Consider the following 6268-nt stretch of genomic DNA (forward strand, 5'->3'; position numbering starts at 1 on the left):
CAAAAAAAAATTTCAGTAAAAAAACAATTTTTTATATTATATATTTCAATCTAATTATTTCTTAATTATATAAAAAACTAAAAATTTATATATTGATTTTTATGAACTATTTTACAGTTTAATAAATTTAAAAAAAATCGAATGAAAATAACTATGAAGTTTTTTTCAGTGTAATTATTTTTTAATTTACTTAAAAAAATATAAAATGTATATATTATTTTATATCAAATAATAAGTTAAATAAATATCTTTGAATGCTTTTTCAGTGTAATTTCTTAAATAAATTTAATAAGTTTGCAACTTTTTTTAAATTTTTTTTGTTTTTTTGATTTTTTAACGCAGTAATCATCTAGAAACTTCAAAAAGAAGTTTTTTTGTATAAAAAATATATTTTATAATAAAGAAAATAAATAAAAATGCCATTCTGGTATATATATAAATATAGAAAAACATATTTACAAACAAAAAAAAAATTTTTTCGTATAAAAATTATTATAAAACCTTTTTCAGTGTAATTATTTTTCAATTTAGTTATGTAATATATAAAATATATATATAATATATAAAACTCATATGTTCATTTATATTAAAAAAATTAAAAATAATTATTAAATTTTTAACATTGTAATTTTTATATTCTTTTATATCAAGCAATAAGTTAAATAAATAAAAATATAGTTTAATAAATTTAATAATTTTAATGCTTTTCTTATTATTTTTTTTAAATATTTTTTTCACTGTAAAATTTTCTATATTTTTTTATTGCAGTAATTTTGCAAATACTTCAACTAAAATTTCACTGAATCTTTGATTTTTAATTATATTAAATAAAATGTCTCTTTTCTCTTGATTTTTTCCAGTGTAATTTCTACTCACGCTTGTTATATTCTTGTATAGATAAGAAAATTAAAACTTCTAATTGTCAAACGAAAGTTTATTCATTCATAAATGCTTGTAATTGCATTATAGCATATTCTACTAATACATATGTACACTTGTATGTAAGTATATCTGTACATATATATATTATGTATTTAATTACATATATAATATAATATTAGTGGTAAATGGGCATTTTAAATAGGCAGAAAATTCACTAAATTGGTTGCTTACTAATCATATCGTATTTTATTAGATAATATTTGTATGTATGTGTGTATATCCTCTATTCCTTTGTGCTGATATATAAGTTAATACGAGTATGTATGTGTATGTGTATTACATATACATACTTAGCACGGAAGTTCCGAGTTTCCGATAACTATTGTGAGCATCTTTCAAGTCTATGCTCGTATAAAATACATTATGTAATCCATGGTACGTGTGTCTGTATGTATGCATTAGTGCGTTATTGTATATTATTTAATTAATACAAGTATGTATGTATGTATGTATGTATGCGTGTAGTAAACTACTTCCCATTCATTAGTTTGTGGTAAGTATATTAACGACTGCTATGTGTGTTTATTAAATCTAACATTGAATATAATTTTAATTAGATATACGCAATAACTCTGCATATCTATATGTATATATGTTATACTCGTATTCTATGTAAACTAGTAGGTAAGTAACGCTATATTGGTATCGGTATATTTTGCTACAAATATTTACACAGTATGTATGTATGTATTTGGCCAGGATTGGTTTAGCACATGTACATCTGTATATGCCAGGTTACATTTTTGGTATATTATATATTACTTATGTATAATTTTATTGTTCCCATAGTAAGCATTTAAGTGTGTATATTTTTATAAGAAATTTATTTCCAACAAAGCATCTAAAAACTATAGTATTTGTAGCATTTGTATGTCATAGTTATACATTTTAATTAAATTATATTATTTAAAACTATAATTAATTTAATTATTAAGTATAAACAAAATTAAAATGGAAAAAAAAGTTTTTATATAATTAATTTAAAGTAAAAATTGAAATCAAAAGAAAAATCAAAATTGAATTGACATATACTAAATAATAAAAATTAAAAGTAATAAGTGAATTCATTCATTTTATTAAAATTAAAAGTAATAAATAAATTATATAATTTTGTTTTATTTTAATTTTTTTATATTTTTTTCCAATTGAATTAAATCGAAATTTTTTAAAAATAAATTTAAAGTAAAAATTGAATTTAAAAGGAAAATTAAAATTGAATAAGACTAAATTAAATAAAAATTTAATTATATTAAATAAATAATTTATGAGTTATTTTAAATTGAACTTAAGTAAATTAAATTAAATTGTTTAAAAGATGGCAATTTAAATATAAAAAAATTTAATTTACTTATAATAAAATAAAATAATAGAAATTAATTAAATTATATAATTAAATAGTGTTAAATTAAAGACTCATTTAATTATATAAAAACCATTAAATCAAAAGTAAAAATAAAACTAATTGCAATTTAAAATAAAAATTAAATTAAAATTGCAAGCAAAAATACAATTAAATTATACAAAATTAAATAAAGTTAAATTTAAAATTAATTAAATTATATATTTAAATTAAAATTAAAATCGATGGTTGCTTAAATACATTTAAATTAAACAAAATTAAATAAATTTAAATTAAAAATTAACTAAAATCGATAAAATTAATTGAAATTAGGCAAATTATTGATATATAATTAAATTATATAAAGTTATTGAATGAAATTAAAAATATAATTAATAGCAAAATAAATATCAAAATCTAATTAAATGAATTTAAAGTAATTACCACTGTTTTTAATTGACTTTTTACGAAACTCACTTGCTACACTCACACTAGATACTATAAATACCATAGTTTATGTCATGCGTTAGTAATTTGTTGTTGTTAGTAAAATTTGTTTTTGACAGTTATTTGTATTAGTTTTGCATTAGTAGAAACATTAAAACGTCTTGAAAAATATACACATATATAAATATTCATTCATATAAGTAAGTATGTATATTATGTATTAAAAATAGGCGGTGGCATTAGTTTTGGACTCGGTTTACATGTGTGTGTATGCTTTTAGATAGTTTTGAAAATATTTGTGTATCAATATTTGTTGAAAAAGTACATATAAAAAGCTAAAAAGCGTGGGATGGCTGGACAGTATTTATTTACAGAAAAGTATGATTTGCGTTAAAAATATGAGTTGGCGGTCACAAAAAACAAAAACAATGCCAGATATACGAAGACTTGCGCTTTAAGAAAATTATGCAACCTTTTACTTATATAAAGCGGTGCGTGTTTCAGCTAGTCGGTAGCTTAAATAATTTGTTTTATATTTGTTTAGTAAGTCTATTTTAATTTAATTTATTTTTTTTATAATAAAAAAATTTTTAATAAAATTTTAATTATAATTATAATTTTTATTTTATTTTAATAATTACATGTAATTATTTGCCATTCACATTTAAGCCTAAAGTAGTTTTGAAAAATATGGTTCTCTTCGTGTGATAACGTTCATTGTATTATATTTATTAATTGCTGCTTGACATAAAAAAAATATATCGCATGTGATTTTTTTTTCGTTTTCTGCAATATTGTTTTTTTTATATTTTTAGTTTACACGAAATTATAAATAAGATAAACGATTTTTTTTGCAACGAAAGTTTTGTATTTATTTTTATTTTATTTTATGAAATTTTCTATTATATGTTGTATTCATTTTATTTTCTTTTTCGTTTAATTTTTAATAATACCCAAATTATATATATTTTTTTGCTTTATAATATATTTTTTTATACAATTTTTTTATCATAGATTTTAAAGAAACTTTTTACACAATTTTTTTTAAGGAATAAAAATAATTTTTTTGCTAATGAAATAAAAATGTATTTATAATTTATGCATGTATAAATTAAAATTTATTAAGCATTTTTAAATAAATTTAAAATATTATTTTTTTTGTATTCATTATTTTATTATTGCTAAATTTTTTATATACATTTATTTAAGAAGAATGTTCGGTGTAGAATTTTTCAAAATGGCATTTTTAACTAAAAGAAAGAATAATTATAATAATGAAAGAAATAATAATACAGACTAGTATTATCACTAGTCTAGCATACCCCCTTTTTAATAAAGCTTCCTTACACTTTAATTTTTGTTTATAAATAATTTGCAATTGTTTTGAACCATAAATTTTTAGTTTAATATATTTTCAAATAAATGTTCTATACTCGCTTTTATAACGCAGCTTAAGTATTTTTTATTTTATTTTTTAACAAAATAAATATTTTTTAGTTCCCTAAAGTAATAATTTAATTAAATTTAGCTGTATTTTTAGTTTTACATAATTATAAATATTTTATGTTTAGTCAAATAAATATTTTTTAATATTTTTCTTATTTTTTAAATTAAGAGTTTTATTAAATTTAACCTTTTTTCATAAGTTTAACTTTTCATATTTATTTATTAATAATTTTAAACTTTTTATATTTTATCAAAATAAAATTTTTCTATTATATATATTATTTTAAATTATTAACTTAGTTAAGTTTAACTAACTTTTAATTTTTTTTATAATTTTAAATCTTTTTATTATTCAAGATACATTTTTTCTAATTTTTTTTTCAATTTCTTAATTAATAATTTAATTAGACTTAACTATATTTTTAATTTTTGATGAATTCTATTTAAAATAAAATTTTCTAAATATTTTCTATTTTGTCAAATCAATAATTTTTTTAAATTTAATTATTTTTTTAATAATTCATAATATTTTATAATCATCAAAATAAACTTTTTTCAATTATCTGCTAATTTTTTAAAAATTAATAATTTAATTAAACCTAATTTTTTTCATAATTTTACCTTTTTATATTTATTTATTAATTATTTTTTGTCTATTTCTATTTCTTTGCTTTTTTTATATGTTTTTTTTTTGTGCCTATCAGCTAAAGTAACTCTTGTCTCAACAACATTTTCCTTTAAGTAATTTAAAATTGTATGTTCGTATATATATTTTTTTAATTATTCTATATATTAATATTTTGTTTTGCATATAATTTTAATACTAAATATTTATTTTACAACTATTTCTGCAAGTTTCTTAATTTTCTTGTTTCGTTAAGTTTTACTTCGAATTGACATTAGGATCGCAATTTCCTCGCCAAGGAGGAAAAGTAAATACGCTTCGTACAACATTTAAATGTATGTGTAGTATGTATGTACATACTTATTTATATATATGTGCATATATCCAAATAACAATCGTATAGTATATTCTATAACTATTTCTCATTACAAAAAATTCCAAAAAAAAATTATATACACATATGTATGTATGCATCTAAAAAGCTGCTTTAGTTAAAAATAAATTTTTGGTTATCAATCTTGCTAAATTTCGTTAAAAAGCTTTTTTTGGCGACAGAGCTTAGTATGTTGGGTGCTTGTACATAAGTGTGTGTGTATGATAGTTTTATTATATATTTATAAAGTTGTGTGTACTATACTGCAAACACATTTGTATGTGTGTATGATACATTTACAATTTTTTATTTCTACACATATATATTATATGTATTCGTGTGTGTATCTTCGTTTTATTTCGCTGTGCTGCTAGATTCTCAAATTCACTACATTTTTCGTTTCACATATGTTTATAAATATTGTTTATATACATTTATAAAATATTTGGTTTTCATATTATTCAATTTAATTTTTTTTTTAAATAATGATTGAAATAATGTTTTTCAATATTTTATTTACCCTTTTTGCATATAAATTGTGCTTATAACAATTTGTTGCTGCATTTTTGTGCCAAACATAAACTCGTGAAATTGCTTTTTAAACTAATATTTTTACTTTTTATTTATTTTTTTCAATAAAATTATTACCTTTTGCATATAATTTAAAGTTCTAACACGCTTTCGAAAAAAATTGTTAAATATATTTTTGCTATATATTTACATTTAGTTGTCACTTAAGTATAGGAAATTTGGTTTCTTTTACTTATGATTTTGTTTTTTAGTTTTGTAATAAAAAATTTCCCTAAATTTTCGCAAATCGATTTCATTGTTACTTTTATCATTTTCATGCATTTTAATATACATTGACAAGTATATATGTATGTATGTACATAATATATACGAGTAAGTCCTTAATTAAATTTGAAGCATATTTGTGGGCGCTGGAGAAAAGCTGTGTTATTTTTTTAAGCAAGAACTTTAAGTGCATTTTGTTTATTATTTTGTATTATTATTTTATATTATATTATATATTTTTTATTATATTATATTATATTATTATATATTTTTGAAATTTTAGTTATATTTGTCGTCAGCA

This window comes from Bactrocera oleae, chromosome 4, assembly GCF_042242935.1.
Source record: "Bactrocera oleae isolate idBacOlea1 chromosome 4, idBacOlea1, whole genome shotgun sequence".
Taxonomy (NCBI): domain Eukaryota; kingdom Metazoa; phylum Arthropoda; class Insecta; order Diptera; family Tephritidae; genus Bactrocera; species Bactrocera oleae.